This window comes from Pyxicephalus adspersus, chromosome 1 (genome assembly GCF_032062135.1).
Source record: "Pyxicephalus adspersus chromosome 1, UCB_Pads_2.0, whole genome shotgun sequence".
Classification (NCBI taxonomy): Eukaryota; Metazoa; Chordata; class Amphibia; order Anura; family Pyxicephalidae; genus Pyxicephalus; species Pyxicephalus adspersus.
Window position 1 is genome coordinate 117,116,043 of NC_092858.1, and position 18,850 is coordinate 117,134,892.

General features: G+C 40.0%; 1 long non-coding RNA gene across 1 annotated transcript in view; it reads left to right on the top strand.

Annotated features, from left to right (window-relative positions):
• Positions 1-701: 701 nt before the first annotated feature.
• The window catches only part of LOC140340114 (uncharacterized), a 43,789-nt gene continuing 25,640 nt past the window's right edge, over positions 702-18,850 (top strand). Inside the window, exon 1 of the long non-coding RNA XR_011922591.1 lies at positions 702-8,179. This is a non-coding gene — a long non-coding RNA (uncharacterized lncRNA). The remainder of the gene's footprint in view (positions 8,180-18,850) is intronic.

Sequence of the window (18,850 nt, forward strand, 5' to 3'; positions counted from 1 at the left end):
CTGCACTCACGTTCCACTGCCATGGCTGCTGGGGAGGGGTGGGGTGGCAGGAGCAGTACCAGCTCCATCAGCAGCAGTCTTAGTCTAGAGTCGCTGATGAACAGCTTTCTGCACCCGCATACTGAAGAAACTACAGATATAGAGCAGAACCTGAACCAGCAGGTGGTGGCATACTTGGAGTGCACCCTGCCAGCCCTCATTGAAGATCCGCTGGACTACTGGGCAGCCAAACTGGAAAAGCTGGAAAAGCTGTCCTGCCGGGCCAGTAGTGTGGCATCAGAGCAGGTGTTTAGTGCGGCGGGGGCCATAGTTACCCCAAGACGAACTCGCCTGTACACCCAAAATGTGGAGAAACTGACCTTTGTCAAGATGAATCAGGTGTGGATCAGCCAGGATTTCCACCCACCAATGCCTGATGCTTCTGATTAGATGATCCATGCCGCCTGACCCAAACCTTGACAAAAGAGACCGGTTTTTCTGGCTACCTGCCTCAGCTACTACTCTGATGCTGCCACCCGCCTGATGCCACACATCAGATGCCAAGTGCTCCTTCTTTCACCGGGTCACTTTGTGGTCTCCTGATGCTTCTGCTGCCATCTCTACACTATGTCACCTTGCCACTCTGTGGTCTCCTGATGCTGCTGCTGCCATCTCCACACTATGTCACCTTGCCACTCTGTGGTCTCCTGATGCTGCTGCCAACACCACACTATGTCACCTTGCCACTCTGTGGCCTTCGCCTGATGCTGTTGCTGCCATCTCCCCACTATGTCACCTTGCCACTCTGTGGTCTCCTGATGCTGCCGCCACTTCCACACTATGTCATTGTGCAACTCTGGCCTCCTGATGCTGCTGCCACCTCCAGACTCTGTGATTGTGCCACTCTGTTTCCTCCTGCTGCTGCCGCCACCTCCAGACTCTGCCATTGTGCCACTTTGTGGCCAATTATCCCTGTGGTAAATTTTATTGACACCTCCTGCTCCTAACCCAAAAGTAGCAAGGATCAAGAGACCCCACTTTCACGGTCTGTATTCATTCTGAAAATCCTGATGCTGCTGCCACCTCGAGACTCTGTCATTGTGCCACTCTGTAGCCTCCTGCTGCTGCCGCCACCTCCAGACTCTGCCATTGTGCCACTCTGTGGCCAGTTATCGCTGTGGTAAATTTTCTGACACCTCCTGCTCCTAACCCAAAAGTAGCAAGGATCAGGAGGCCCCACTTTCACGGTCTGTATTCATTCTGAAAATCCTAATGCTGCTGCCACCTCCAGACTCTGTCATTGTGCCATTCTGTAGCCTCCTGATGCCTCCGCCACCTCCAGACTCTGTCATTGTGCCACTCTGTAGCCTTCTGCTGCTGCCGCCACCTCCAGACTCTGCCATTGTGCTACTCTGTGGCCAGTTATCCCTGTGGTAAATTTTCTGACACCTCCTGCTCCTAACTCAAAAGTAGCAAGGATCAAGAGGCCCCACTTTTACGGTCTGTATTCATACTGAAAATCAAGATCAAGTAAGCTTTTTCCCTTCTGCTCCACGGGAGGTTTCTGTCCTCCCTGAGCTTGCCTTAGGACACCTGCATTACCGTTGAACAGGTGTACTGCCCCAGTCATACTTCCCACCTGTCGCTGTCCTCGGAGAGGGTCACACCCGGCGAGCGCCAGGCGCTTAGAGCCAGAAACGACAGCCCCCCGGAGTCAAGTCCCCTCCTGATGCCACACATCAGATACCAAGTGCTCCTTCTTTTACCCACCTTCGTCTACTGGTATTGCCACCCACCGCTCCACTCTGTCACCGGATCACTTTGTGGTCTCCTGATGCTGCTGCTGCCATCCCCACACTATGTCACCTTGCCACTCTGTGGTCTCCTGATGCTGCTGCTTCTGCCATCTCCACACTATGTCACCTTGCCACTCTTTGGTCCCCTTATGCTGCTGCTGCCATCTCCACACTATGGCACCTTGCCGCTCTGTGGTCTCCTGATGCTGCTGCTGCCATCTTCATACTCTGTCATTGTGCCATTCTGTGGTCTCTGCCAGATGTTGCTGCTGCTGCCCCCTCCAGTCTCTGTCATTGTGCCACTCTGTAGCCTCCTGATGCTGTCCCCAACTCCACACTCAGTCTTTGTGCCACTCTGTGGCCTCCGCCTGATGCTGCTGCCGCCACCTCAGTCACCCTCTCCACTCTGTCGGGGGGGGGGGGCTCTACTTGTATAAGCAGTTAATAGAACAGGTTCTGTGGACACCTATGTGGAATCAGCTGGAGTGCGCTTCTTCTTGACGCTAACATGGACCTGTAAGGCTGAGTTCATACTTGAGTCAGTTTGGCCCCGTGACTGCCCAAAGAGGTGAAGTGTGCAGTGATTCTAATAGTGACGCCTGTCATCTGCATGTCATACTGACTCACAGTATTATTTCACTACCACAGCAGACTCCCTATGGGTGTTACTGCAAGGCACAGTGTTCTACACCACTATCAAGGCTCTCTGCAGCCCCGAAATAGTTGTGTTTTAGCGCTATTCGCCGCAAATAAATTCATATCGAAGCAAATCTTTTTGGAAAATTTGGCGAACCGGCCGAATCAAATTTTCGAGAAATTCACTCATTTCTGATCATAATGTTCTTAGTCTAGAGACTGAGAATTAGTTGTGAGTAGAGGTCAGGGTCGATAATGGAAAGACTAACTCGAATCCTGTGCATCCTGACTTGGATGTGTCAATGGCAGCTTGTGGCACTGCTCAAAATTTCGGACTGGTAAATCCTACAAAGCAGATTACTGTTGTTGGCACAAGTATCTAAAATGTAAAAGAGGTTTCCTACTGCTATGAAGGACACCTGACTGGTTTTACTGGCTGGGGGTAAAAGGCTGAAGTTAAGAGGTACTGTGATTTATGTCCCATTTGCCAGTTTACCACTTGTGTGACCTAGTTTGAAAATGCCTTGATATGTTAACCTATAACCGAAGTATCTGAAGTGTATTGAACTCCCTGTGATAAATCTGATTGATCTACTGGTAAATGATCCACATGTAAACAAACTGTGGCTGTCTTAAAGTTTGTTTTTAGCCCCATTCTGCCATTTCACATTCCTTACACAGTGGCAAGGAGTTAAAGAGCACTAGCTGATTGATTGACCTACAGGAGGGGTTTAAATTCAGGAACTCCTGAAAACATAAAAGTGGGTGGTGCCTGAAAGCGTCAAGAGTGTCAGTTGCCTGGAAAGCTTTTTGGGCTATGTAAATTACTGAGCACTGAAGATAGCCCTGTTCCTGTTTGGGAAGACCCATGAGTGCTATGGATTCTAATACCCCGTCTTTGCTTAATATCCTTTAGTTAGTGACATACTTTTCTTTGTTGGTTCTAATGCTGAAGCTAATTTTATGTTAAAAAAGCCATTTTTTGCTGCTGAAAGCTGCAGAAGTCTTTTTCAGGGCCACAGCCTTGATGCCTGACCCCATTCTCTTTAGATAAATGTCAATTTATGGCCTCCTTATTTGTGAATGGATACACATAAGGACATCTATTGCTCCCTTAATGTTACATTAAAAAAGAATTGGCCTACACTAGCCTTACCACAACGCATTTTGTCTCTTAAACAATAACCTACTTTAGCGCTGTTTTTTGCCACCCCCAACACCTCCCTACCACTCCCCTCTATTTACCTGTGGCATAAAATGAAATAAGAAGTCACCTAAGTCACATGATGTTTCAGAACCTAATATTCACTGTTCCTGTACTTCTGGCAGGGTCTTCATTATGGTGTCCAGTTTGCTGCCTGTATGGACATTTCTTATTGGTTGTCCAGCAGTGGGGTCCTTTTTTAATGCAGTAATGCACACAGCAGCACAGATGTCAGCAACAGGGCTTACATTTGTCACACTTAATTATCTCTAAAGTTCATCCTAAAATATCAATGTAATGGGACCTTGATTAAAGGTTTAGGTGAGCATAACTTTGTTTTCTTTTTCAGAAACAGCTCCTTCGGGCCTATACTAAAATGTGCTTTATAAATTTCAGTATGAAAAGTACTGTCATGTTTAGGTGGTTGTCCTGCCATTTACTTTTATATAAAAGTCTAAAGAAACATATCTGTTGTTTTCATCCAAATTCGATCTATAGCATGCTTTGTTGCTCAATGAAATAAGGCAGTTATCCTCTTTTAGGAGTATTGTTTGTGATATGTTTTTATTTCCACTAACAAAAGCTTTCTGAGAAGCTTTTATGGGCTTACCCACTTCTTCTCAGTCCAAGCAATTTTTGTAATAGTGAGAATGAAAATAGTATCACAAACTACCTAATTCTGTTTTTGTTACAAGTGCATTAATATAGCTATAAACACTGAAAGCATTGTAAATTTGACAGACTAGATTGCTAAATGTTGCTTGGCCATTTTTTATGCCATTTCATAGCTAATTAGTTGATCACTGTTATTGACATTGGATGGGAACTAGCAGTGTTTGCATGTTCTAGTTTTATACGATTTCTAACACTTAGATCAACCATGTTTTATCTGTTGGGCCCTAATGAGCCCACCAAGTCATAAAACAGATTATTTTGTATTTCCTTAGGCTCCCTTGTATGCTCTTAGTGGGATATGCAAAAAGTAAAAATGCTTAACATCTACATACATATGGAGGCACATTCTTTAAAACCCTAACTATATACTAATTCACTAAAGGCTGTCACAATTTCTTAAGAGTCTATTGAAATATGTTTACCTTTGCTTTTTGGGACTTAATGATCTTTTATTTCAGAATCAATTTTCATGAAGAAATCAACGTTAGAAATGCAGTTAAAAATGTTTTCTTAAATTGTTTGTTGTGTGTTTGTTCAATATTTGTGTTATTTATAAAGTCTGGAAACATTTTTACTAGGGTAGGATATGAATATCTAAAATGTTGTGTGCCATTCCAAAATATTTATAATGGTTATTTTAAGACAGTTATAATTAGGTAGAACGTCTGACTAGGAATGTAGACATTTTAGTTTTAGGTCAATAATTAGTAGATGAAAAAGTAACTTTTGGGTAGAGTGTAAGATTTTAAATGCTGTCTACATTCCCGCTGACAACATTCTGTGAAAGTTCAAATGTCTTGTTCACATTTGATCATATTTTTCCTGTTCTGGCTGATACCCATGTGCATGCTTGGCTGAAACACATTAATTTAACTCAAACATAAAAATGTTATTTCTTCGAGCCTAAACATATTGTAATATTCTAGGATAAGACCAGCTCAAATCAGATGAGATTTAGACAGCAGACATTAAATCATGCTTAGCTAGAGCTCAAGAATGGGGTTAAAAGGCCTTTGGCTTGTATTTATTTCAACAACAAAAAATCACAGCACTTTGTGCCATTTCAAAATTACAATCATTTAGTATTACAAGCATTAACATACAGGAGTTTTCTCCACTTTAAACCATCCTCGACCTAAGCTAGGATTTTGACACTGCTGCTATCCCAGCATGCAGGCCTTGTACCCAGTGTCTGTTGAACTGCTTAGCAATCATAGATCTCCACATTCTCTAATGCAAACTCTCTTGCTATTGGGATCCCTAACCTTTTTTAAAGTTTGTCTTGGTATCTATTTCTGCCATACTTTAATTTACCTTGGTGCTTAAACTTTCACTGCATTGTGAAAAATAGCCTTTTTTTTGCCCCTTATTCATTTATTTACCCAAATGTTTGTATGTTGAAGTATTTTTATAAATATTTAGCAGTGAGCATTAACACAAGTACTCACTGACCTATGTATCTGGAGAATTGAATATTTACATTTTAGTTCAGTGTCATGCATGGGGAGACAGGGCCACTAGGGGGCACTAATACTTGCACAGATATAGTATTTTACTCTGAGAAAGGGCCAAAGAGCAAAGTCTTAGCAGTAACCAGGTCTTCTCTAGAGCCTTCAGTGGTGCAGATATTGAGCTGCTGGTTACTACCAGGTTGCGATCCTTGAGCACACCAGGGTGGCCAGGAAGATACACGGTACCAAATCACCAAGAAGAAGTATTTTCAAGGAAAGCTGGGCAGCTCGAGGCAGGCAGCAAGCAAGAGCGGTCAGGTCACAAGCCAGGGGTCAAATACCAGGGATCCAGGAAATAGACACCAGTGACACAGGGGCCTCCGCAGACACAGGAAGACACAGGGAACACAGGAGTCATAAGAATAACCACAAACAGAGAGGATCACTCAAACAGCACAAGGGAATTGGCTGGTAAACAACAGACTGGCCAACAAGGGGTTAGCACAGGACAGGTTAGCTGGACAGGGTAAGCAATGAATTAACCTACAGGTGTACAGGAAATGCTCAGCAGAGCTTGGGGTCTGAGGACTAGTGGAGACACGTTGCACGAACGCTAAGTGCTGTGTCTGAGCTAGATAAATAGCCAGAGATGATTAGGAGGCTATTTCCTGATTGGCCGGGCGGGATTGACGAAACTGATAAAGCTTGGGAGTGCAGGCAAGCAGGCACATTTTCACCGGCCTTAATGTAAAGACACAAAAAGTCCCCCCTTGTCTTTGTAATGACCTTAAAGTGTATATTTGGGAAGTGAGTTCAATAAATGGACCTTTAATATAGGGGGAATATATCCCCCTTTGAATGTCCTCTTTCAAGGGAGAATAGATTCAGTTAAGATAATCTAATAGCTAATAGTTCCTCCATTCCTTTTATTAGTTTATTTGCCCTTCTCTGCACTCTTTCCAATACCACAATATCCTTTTTTTGAATTGGTGCCCAAAACTGGACTGCATGTTGCAGATGTGGTCTGTTAAATGCTGTGTACAGGGGCAGGATTATGTCTCCATCTCTGCAGTCTATTCCTCTTTTAATACAAGAAGACACTTTGCTAGCTTTAGAAACTGCAGCTTGGCATTGCATGCTATTAGTAGGTCTATGATCTACCAAACCCCCCAGATTCTTTTCTGTTTCTGACCCCCCCCAAATGTATTCCCCTTGGACAGTATGAATCATGGCCCCTAGGTGCAAAACTTTACATTTATCAATATTAAATGTGATTTGCCATTTGGCTGCCCATATAAACAAGGCATCCAAGTCTGCTTGTAGTTTATAGATATTCTGTATGGCCTTAATTCAATTCTAGTACATAGTTTGGTGTCCTCTGCAAACACAAAAATGGTACTTTTTACCCCAAAAGATGTTACATCCACATTTGTCATGGTATTCTAGGTGTACAAATACTGTGTCCCTCTGAGCTGACATTTCTGAGATTACATGCAAAATGCATATAAAATACATCCACTACAAACACACATTACGGGTAAAAAAACACTGTGACTCTTGTGAATGGCCTAAACTTTTGATCAATCTTTAAAGCAGAAAAAAAAACATCTTGTATTAAAGTTAGTGTTAAGAATGTATTATTTGCAGAGTTTCTTGTCACACTGTACAGTCTTTTATACATTGTAACTACCAAGAAACAATCTAGACTGTTCAATATTTACTGAACCGTCGTCATTCTGTCCTTGCAGTGTTATGAAAGCAGCTCTCCCAGCATGCAGTTCCTTTATGCGACACTGGGAGCAGAACTGAGAATTTTCAGCTGCGTCACAGAACAGATAGAGAAGAAACTGTCTGTCGACAGGTCTCTGTCAGCTACTGCTGCTGCTACAGCAGGAAAGAGAGCTATTGAAGTATCGTGGGCTGGGTTTTCTTATACCATAGCATCTTTGCATAAATCAATACTTCATCTAAAAAATTTCTGTGCTGTTATCTGTGATCAACTGGAAAATCATCAAATGTTATCCGGCAGGTAAACAGATGAAATGGCGATTCGTTTGCAGTGGGTGCACAGGACGTCGACATTCGAAATTGGGAATGGGTTTTACGAATGGGTTAATTGTAATTCTGGAATCTCCTACCCATACATGGAGGTCATACGGTTACCCAAACCTACGCAGCAGAAATTGGGGGTGAGCGATATGATATTTAGAGTCTGGCTGCTTTTACAGACGTGATACAAGAACCTTCGGAGGTATTGAAAACTGCGTCACTTCTACCGTGACGAAGCAAATGCTATGAGAGAATGTTTTCCCCAAAAACTTAACCACTTTTTTCTATGGGACATGCTGGTGAACTGTTTTTTTTGTTTTTGGCAATACCATTTAGGAGCCAAGCTGCAGTGTTTTATTCTCATTCCTGAAACTAGAGGCTCAAATCACGTAAGATTGTAATATTGTGTACTATTCATCTTCTTTTTTTTTAATTGTTTGTGGGAATTTATTGCTCATTTATGTTATCTATTCTTGCTGAAACAGCGTATGTTCTTTTAATGCTGTTTAATATTTCTTTAAGAGTATGATGTGTTAGCAATGGTCCAAAAGCCTGTTGGGAGCTGGGGTTGCATAGTCAATAAACATGTCATGTCACTGAAGAAGTTCAGGACATTGAAAGCCCCACAGTATTACAAGTTACTCATGTTTTCATGCAGTATCATGGGTTAATAGGAATTTATAGGCATACAAATAAAAGGAACAGGTTAGCCTTTAAACGAAATGAAATCCCCTTAGCCTTGAGAATGTGTTTACCTGTCTGTTTGTTTTTTTTCCATCACTAATCACCAAGCAATTATCCAGCCTTCGTATGATATGCTTTCATATGCTTTTGCTTTTGTTTAAAGGATGATCTCAAATAAATGATTGGATGGGGATGGGAATCAAGCTCATCTAATTGGTGGACAGGGATATGGGCAGGTAAAATACTTATTTCTGTTGGAAGAGATCATTCTGTTACATGATGACAGATTTTCAACTGAGGTGTATTGTGTTGAGAAGCCTTTAGATGTCAAATTAGACATTCCCCTTTATTAAACCCTAGATAGATATATTTCTATAACTAGAAATTCTAGGAATAAAATTTTAAATAAAAGAATGTGAAAACATATATAAATATTAAACTACCATTTGAGACCAGTGGTGGTTTTTTTATACCTTAAATAGGAAAGTTTGCTGGATAATGTTAAAAATCTTTTTTAAGTTTTATTTTAAATGGTTTTATGGCTTGCAGCTTGTATTTATTATGTCTCATACACAGATGTGCAGTTTATAAAAATTTGAGCAAAGAAAAGTGAATTTGCTTTTTGTATTGGTTCATCAGATTGCATATTTATTTGACTAAGACCAGGACATGTTAAGGTTCAGATGTTTTTTTTTTCCGTCATGTTTTTGAATAATTTTCATAGACTTCTATAGGACCAATCTCCCACTGCAGTTGCATACAGTTCAATGCAGTTGGAAAGTGGTTAAAAGTGTTCTGAAGTACAGCAAATGATCCGTGATCATTTCTGACAAGTGGTAAAGGAACTGCAACTGCTTACTAGAACGTTTCACAAACAATGCATGAATGTGTGTCAGTACCTCCTCCTTATCACCTGGGCACATAGCAGTTAAAATGGGGCACCCAGGAGCAGTTAACCATGTGGTTGTGAACAACTATCTGAATCCTACGTGTAAGCTAAATTTAGACTAGTTTCTTCTGGCAAAAATTATAGTTTTCTGAGTGATAATAAAGCCTGCTAATAAAGTCCGCACAGAACAACTAAAGCTATATTGGACCATCGACACTACTACTCTCCAGTCTCTGGTGTGAGAATATCTGCTCCTCCTACTGGACACAGTGGTTTTTTTCCACTTTTACAGCACAATGCAAATGGGAAGCAGGTATTAAACCAATGTATCAGGTGAAATACCTACAGCAACTGGAAAGCAGTAAAGTAGTGACATTTCAAGATGAAGACCACTGCAAAAGGAAGAATAGTACCAGGACTTTAATAGTTCTTGACTTTTTGTGTGTTGTCAAATGAAAATCTATACAGCTATTTATGTAAAGTTTATAAATGAAAATGTATTCTTTATTTGATCAGGTGTAAAATAAATATACATATAAAATAAAATCAATTTGATTATAAGAATTGCAAAAATTAATTAAATGACATTGGAAAATGTTTTATGTAAGGCATTTAGGTGTTATTTAAATATAAATATCTAGACTAAAAGGAGTTTCAGTATTTTACAGATTTTCGATATTCGTGGTTCAGGGCTCTTTTATAACCAGTGGTGTTAGGGAAAAACAGTGTCCTAAAGTAGACCTAGCCCCCAACCTAATAACTTAACGCTCTGCCCCGTGGCAATCACCTCAAGTGGACATGCACATGCTCGAGTGGAAGCTGAATGCTATGAACCACAGTTGGCTTCTAATGGTCACAGTGGAAGAACATGCCTGTATAATGTCAATCAATAGTCTTCATTGGAAGCACATATGATAGGGTGACAAAGCAAACAACAATAGGGAGACATGGGCAGATATTAAAAATTACATCAACCACAATATGTTATTTGAGTTTTTTTGATTGGATTTAACTATACTTTAAAGCAGCAGATACTTGCATATGGGTGGAACAGCACACATCTTTTTATTTCTCTAGTGGATATTATGATATAAAAGGGGTTGTCTAATTATGTCTTTTTAAATATAGAAAATTGAATGTGTTATATTTACATTACAAACACCAGAATATGCCTTGGGATGAGCCCTCTGAAATCTCTCATACAGCACTATTGCATCTAGAAGCAAAAGGGCCCAATACAATAAATCTGAGCATGCTTAAATGACAGTAGAATAGCATGATGACTGTGACACTGTGCTTCTAGTTCCTCATTCTTCAGTCACATTCTAAGAAACTTCTAAACCAGGCTTGTATTGTTGAAAGGTACACAGCCTGTCAGTGCTATCTTGCAAAGCACCTGTTCTGCTGAACATGAAAATTTTGCTGGCAAGGGGTTGCTTTGCTGTTTACCTTGACTTGACAATAGAGAAGTGAATGGCACTGTACAGTATTATACAGTGATGTGAATGAACTTTATAAAAAATATTTTTTCAACTGTGAACAAAATGGCAAAAACTTTATTTTTTGTTTTATGAGAAATAGAAACGGTAAACTATTGAACATTGTGTCAAAATGTAATCCTAATGTAGCATATTCATTTCAAAGAATCAAAATGACAAAGGCACAATTTTTTTTTCTAGATCTGATTTTGTGCAGCTGTTATCTGATTGCTGTAGTTGACTTTACCTTAATCCTTGTTTTTTGTTCCTCTTATTTGGTTGGATCTTCTTTTTTAAGAAATGTTTTCATAGAACTAGATTACACAGGCTCTCAGATCACATACTCAATTAGCTTCCTTTGTAGTTGGGAGTGCTATAAATGACTGCTAAGTGAGTTTAATACCATGGTTCCCAACAGCACTCTTTGTGGAAGGACAGTTTATACTTTCTATCTAAATCCCCATGCCATTCTTTCCGCCTCATCTTTAAACTCAGATAGATAGACCTGTATAAATGTACAGTATGTTCTATTTAATCATTAAAATAGTAACTGTATGTCCCTGCAGGCATCAGAATGCAATTTATCAAGAGTGGTAGTTTCATAAATAATTGGTTAAAATCAGTTGCTTAGATCAGCCCTGCTATGCCTAATCTATTTGATATTAATATGTTAAATAGTGTTAGTTTTGCAGTCAATGTTGAAGTTGCCTGGCCATGTGTGGAATAATAAAGGGTTTGATTGCCTGCTGAAAGGAATGATAGTTATTTAATTAAATATAAATATCTCTATTAAAGCAGCATTTTTTTTAAAAAGAGTGAATATAATAAACAGCTAAGCATGTTGCTAGGAGGATGGATTTACTTATGTGGTTGTTTTTCTTCTCTGTTGTTTTATCAGGAAAGAAGATGCTGCTTTAAAAACAAAGCTCAGTTTGTGTAACGTACAGCATATTTCCTTTGCTGAATCATGCTCACTTTGGTGCAGCCATTGCACCACCTGCCTGCAGGGGGTGTGACAATATATGCGTCAGCCAGATGCCTCTTTACATTTACATGCCTTTACTTATTTACCAAGAATTAATTACTCTGGATATACTGTATTAGAAAAATATTTATCCCTGCCTTTATATTCTGAGCTATATCCTATATGTGTACTGTACCTTACTTATACATGTATGTATGTATGTATATATATTATTTCAAAACATTTTAAAGTTTTTAAATATAATATGTACAGTGGTACCTTGGTATAAGTCCGCTTTGGAATAAGTCCAACTTGGTATAAGTCCTGTTTGGACACAAAAAATTTTGCTTAGTATACAACCTTCGTTTGGTATAGAACCTTTGTGCTAGAACTTGTATGGGTCAAAATGAGTCACAACACCGCATGCTACCCTTATTTATCTCTCTCAAGACAAAGGCACGACTGTCAGTACTCCAGTTGCTACCATTCAGTGAACAACCCGTGCTATAACTCTCTGTGATATACATAACATCTCTTCCTCCTCCCTTCCCAGCACCATCCTAGTAGGCACTCGACTCTTCTCAGCAAGGTAAAGTGAGGTTAAATTTCCATTTATTTCATCTCATTGCTTTTTTATTGATGTATTTTAGTATTAAGCAGTGTTTATTTTATACAGCCCCATCAATGTATAATATGCCAATAACAATAGGATTTTTTTTCATGGGAACTGAATAATCATTTTCCTTGTATTTCTTATGGGGAAATTTTGTTTGGTATAAGTCCTGTTTGGTATAAGTCCAAGGATCTGGAACGAATAAGGACTTATACCAAGGTACCACTGTATATGGTAGAAACTAATTACTAATAACATTTATAATTTTTTTTAATGTTTATTATTTAGTGTGTACATATGGTTACCAACAAATGAGTTTATTTAATTGTTCATGAATACAATTAAATGTCTTTTACTGCAGCATTGCCACCATTTTTAGAAAATGGTGCAATGCATGTGTTTTTTTGTGCTTATTATTTTGGGGGAAAGTTACTTTACAACAAATCAATAACAAATGTACATCATGTAAACAACAAGATTTTTAGTACACTTTGCAAAACACATTCTGTACTCTTATAACAAAATTGCATACTAAAATGCACTTTAAACAGATTGACACCTAGGGGCCTCATTACTGCATTTCCTTAACTTGTTTCCTTTGATAAAATATAATTTAATTTCCACTGCCCAACCTTTTATGTTCAGCCTGCTGTTGAGGGGTTCTCGGGGTATTTTGAGTTACTAACATTCTATCAACTCGAACCAGTCTGACTTCTTTCTCCTTTGGGATTTTCACCAAACTTCTACTCACTAAATATTTTGCCTTTTTCAAACCCATTCTCTGTAAACCCTAGAGATGGCTGTGCATGTACATAATAGCAGTTTCCCATGGTCTCTCATCATTTCTCACATCATTGTGGAGAAATTTAGGCCCACTCTTCTTGACATTGCTTCAGGTTACAGCATTTTGACCAGGTTGAGGTCTGGACTAGGACTGGACAATTTCAACACCTTCTTCTTTCCATCCATTCTGTAGATTTGCTGGTGTGCAGTTCTACATTTGACTCCTTTTGACAAATTTTTCGCCCCATGAATGTATCTCTATATTGTTTTTCCCTCACAATGCACTCTATTTTGTAAAATGCAGCAGTCCCTCCTGCAGCAAAGAAACTCCACAACATATTGCTTCAAGTCCTATGCTTGACTGTTGGGATGGTATTGTTTGACTTTGAAGTTTCAACCTCTTTTCTTTTTTGTTTTACTTAACATTGGTCATCATAGTCTAACAGTTTGGTCAAGGATTCATTGCCCTGGAGAACTTTTCTCAAGAAAGTAAACAAACTGCAGTTTAGCTTTATTTATGGTGACTTTGGAGTAGTGACCTTTTTTTTGCTTAGCAGTCCTTTAGATCATATCAAGATAAGACTTGTGGTTAAAAAATACAGTTTTTGTATCAAAGTTCTTCCCAAGGAGACACAACGCGTCTCCTTCTGAGCAGTAAGATGACTGTGTGGTCCCATTGGTAGTATTTGAACAGAACTTTCAGGTGCTTAGAAATTGTTTTCAAGGACGAACCTGATTTGTGGAAGTCCACAATTTTTCCTGAGATCTTTGCTGATTTCTTTAGATTTTTCATATTTTAAGCAGAGAGGCAGTGCGTTTGATGATAGACCTTAACAAGCAACCACATATTTACTCCAAACTACTTGGCTAATAAAACTGTGCAATGGTCTAAAGGCTTGACATAATTTTCTGGAGTTTTCAAATGTGTACAACAGTTCAACAGTGTTCAACAGTTAACAAAGTGAATGTAAACATGTGACCCACTGAAACTAAGATATAGTCAATAGAAAGTAAAATGATCTGTGAATATTGGGAGTTTAAATATTAGCCCTAAGTGTATTTAAACTTCTGATTTCAACTGTATATAGCAACAAACAGGTTTAGCCAGCCACGATGGCGTAACTCCTGTGCAGAGGAGTTACTTTTTCGTGCCATGGAGTTTTGTTAGAAATATACACAGAAATAATAGAGCAGTGTGTAACCCCACAGGTGGAAAAAAGCATTTATGATGGCAGAGACATATATAAATGTTTATAAATGTTTTCACCCAGGATTTATCCAATTTTTACCAAGTCTTCACATTGGAATTAATTAGAAAATGATTGAATTACATTTTATTTATGATTCATACATTTTCTAAGTAATTAAAAGATTTTGGGTTAAAACTGGGTAAGTCTTGGGTCTGGATACTGGAATCGGGCAGGAATGTAGATGCCTATTTCATAAAATCTATAACTATAGAAATATATGTGGGAAGATCCTGGCTAAAGCTGTGACTGCAAAAGAGAGCGCTGCCAGGTCCATAAGCTAAGAAGAAATGGTCATTTAGCAACATAAAACAGCACCTTTTTTTTTGGGGGGGGGGGATTATTATGCTTGTATATGTATTTGAACTCCCACGATGGGCATATAGCTGCAGAACTCATTCAGGCTTACCTACAGCTCTGTGCCTCTTTTCCACAGCTAATATTTCTCTCACCTTCACACCCCTTACCCAAAGCTTGTTTTTGTATCCCCCCTTCACAGGTCACATTTGCATCCCTCATCCATAGCTCATATCTGCACTACTTGTCCTCAGCTTTATTTCCACACCCCTCCTTTCACAACTCACCGTGTGCCTATTATCCATCACTCACTTCAGCACCTTTCACCCAAAGCTTACCTCTGCACCCCTAACTGATCTCTCACCTGTGCATTTCCCATTGGTTGCTTTTGCTTGCACCTGTTCCCCGCCAAAATGTAATTTTCTGAATTGGGTATTTGAATGCAGTGTATTTTTGCTTGTTCTTGTTGTGGATCTGCATTTAATAATGCTGCCAAAGGCACTTAAGATCAAATTTATAGTAGACAAATGGCAACAAAAAAAAAAAATACTAAGCAAAAAAGGCGATGAAAGAGTCATTGAAAACAAACTACTAATATGGGGCTAAAATGATTATTTATTTATTTTTTTTACACAATAGTAATTCATTAAAAAAAAGCTTAAACAGGGACTTCAAGGGATGGAGCCAGTACACATGGCCCCATTTTAGAGCTGTTCTCTCGGGCACCGGTGCTCCTGCAGCTGGGTAAAGTGGTGGAGCAGCGCCAGTAGCAGAGGAAGATTCTTCATCCGACTCCAACAGCCTAGAATTGGCTCCTACTCACACCACCTAATTTCCTGGTCCTTTCCACAAAGGGCTTCCTCCCAGCTGGGACTCCTGCACAGATCTGCACTCACAAAATGCACCCAGTGGGTACCACACCACTTCTCTGCAGCATCCTGGCCCTCCCTCACTTCACTCTCACTTTTATGCCTGCATAGTTCCAGTGATTCTACAGCGATTACTTGGTGGGCTCTTTGTGCTTTTACTCATCTGTTCTCACCTGACTACTCCCACCGGAATCATATCCCAGCTTTGATTCCGCTTCCATTGAACTTGTTAGTGGAGAAATATTAGAACAGTGGTGGTGAGGTACCCAGCACCCATCCTACTGTGTTCTGTTTATATTTTATAATGTGACACTTCCAAAGGTCCACCATTGACAAGTTCATGGGTAAACACCCCCACCCCTCCTTTACCCGCAAGCAGCAAACAAAGGACAAACAACACAAACTTACCAAACCTGACATCTCGCTGCCACTGTCGCAAACTTCTTCACCGTACTTCTTCCATGCCGCCTGCAAATGAAGAGAACCTAGATGGCATCACAACACATCCAGTTCATCGACTGTAGCAGATGTTTCCAAAATTTTACTACCCTATTTTGACAAAAAGTTTAATACACTGCAGTCTACTATTACATCAGTTCTAGCCACAATCGCTTCCAATACAAAACATGTAATAGAGCTAGAACAACGGGTCAGCGACCTAGAAGATAGGCTACTAGCATCCAACACAAAACTTGCATTGCAATCAACCCTCATTTCTTCATGGCATTTAAGCTTGAAGACTTGGAGAATAGAAGCCGTCACTCAAACCTGCGATTAGTGGGCATTCCATAAAGCTACAAGGGTCAAGCCTTAACCAGAATTGATGGTGGCTCTTGATCTTCCTCCTGGATCTCCTCCCATCATTGAACAAACTCATTGGATGGGCCCCAAGCACCCTACTTGCTCTTAACGTCCAAGGACAGTTATTTTTAAGTACCAGCACTACGCCAACAAAGAGATGGTTCTTGAAGCTTCTCAGTGGTAGTCTCCCAAAAGTGGAAATGTTTCACACCAATTTGCAAGCAACTGATCGATCCTGGGGTTCATCTCTTCATTCTGTTCCCGGCTAAACTGCACGTTCTCTGGCAAGGAGAAAATAACAACAGGCTGTGGAGTCCCTGCACTGGAAGGGCTATCGTCAAAGAAGTTGTGACTTCTGTAACATTTTCTTTTCTTCTCTTTAGCTTTTTATTTATGAGGTTACTGACTGTTATATTCATCCACCCCTATGCCCCAACAAAGTAATGATGAATTGCTGCTTTTCTAATGGGTTTGTTCTTGTTTAAAAAATTGTACTTGTTCAAGTATAAATACCCCTCCACTGCTTAAAAGCAGTGGCTGGTGTTTTAAAAATAGTAGGAAAAAATGAGGATATGCATGTTTTTTTCCAGCTTTTAGACCTCCTTGTTTATGGTTATGCTAACTGTCTGCGGAATAGTCTGTCCACCCTTTCACAAGAGCTAAGGCTGGGTATTTTTGTCAAGGGACTTTTGTCATTGTGGGAGTTCTTCATTTTGCACTCACCTCCTTGGCAAATTATTCAAGGCATACTACCCTAACTTAAATTTGGCAGGGCACTTTAATATAGTGCTTGACCCCAAAATTGACCGTTAAAACTCTGTCAGACTACCCCTCCAATTACATCTTGGATTTAAATGCCCTAATGGCCCAAAGCAATGTGGTCCATGTGTGTTGGCTAATTCATCCTACGGAGAAGGTTTACATGTTCTACTCAAAGGCTCATGCTGCCTTTTCCAGAATAGATTACATAGAAAGCCTAGTATCAAAAGTGGATCGTCATCCTTGGGGGATATTTCTCTATCGGACCATGCTCCTGTGAAACTTTCCCTACATATGGACCAGCCACTATACAAACATTTTTAGAGGTTTTCCTCATTTCTAACCAGATTGTCTGCTTTCTCCTCTTTACTAAAAGCCAACTAAGCCAATAGTTTTTGAGGATAATCTAGAGCACTGGAATACCCCTGTATTGTTATGGAGAACTCTAAAAGCGGTACTAAGAGGATACATAATTACCTACTCTTCCAATCTCCATAGGCATCATAGAGCCAAACTCACTGAACTCCAAGAGTAAATAACCCAGGCCTAAAAAACCTATCCCCAACAAAACACTTCTTAAACTAAAAAACTGTGTCAAGAAGGTAAATTTAATGGCCATGTTTCCACCAAGTACAAACCAGTAACAGGATTGGTACTTTGTTATCCAAACTCGTGAGGCACCATGGCCCTAGACGACATATCCTTAAAATCAAAAGCCCTTCAAATATCAGATCCTTAAACTCACACCACTCTATACTCTCCATATTTGAGCAATATTTTGGAAAACTCTATAAAGCCCAGCCCCCACACCAACAACATGCCACCCTGCTGGCGAAAGCAAAACTTCCCAAATTGTCCACGAAGCAAGGAGGAAATATATATGTGAGACAATATGCTCTTTAGCTGCAGGTAAAACTCCTGGTCCTGACAGCTACACAGCTGAGTTTTTTAAACTACTCTGTGATGATCTGGCCCCCCTTCTTTCAGAAGTTTAAAACAATATTCTGACCCATAATGCGCCCTTCACCAACTTTAATAATGCATACACTACATTAATCCCAAAAGAAGAAATGGTCTCTTATATCTTATATTTATAATTTCATTATTGAACAATAATTACAAGATTCTGGCGAAGCTTATGTCAGACAGACTACAGAAATTTCTACCCTCAATCCTTACAAATCACCTGCTGGACTTTGTCAATAACAGACACTCCATGGTGTGGGGATCAGGTCAACGATGCAGGTATGGTGCAATCTATTTGCCTAGGGACTTCCAAGTCCATGGTTTTGGGATTGCATGGGGGAAAAGGCATTTGATCAGATAGAATGGCCCCTTCTGTACAATGTCCTAACAAGGATTTTTGGCCCAATATTCTCCTCCTATTTTCAATACATCTATAATAATCCATCTACTAGCCTCTTAATTAATGGGGACCTTTCTAAACCCATACCAATGAACAGAGGGACATGGCAGGGGTGCCCCCTTTCACCCATTTTATTCAATTTGGCTTTGGATCCCTTACTATGTGTCTTGGAATTCCTTTATGATTGCAGGGCATCCAGATTGGCAACCATACCATGAAAATCACGGCTTTCACTGATGAACTTCTGCTGTACATAACAAATCCTAAAACTAGTCTCCCCCATGTGTTGGACCTGAATAAACAAAATGGA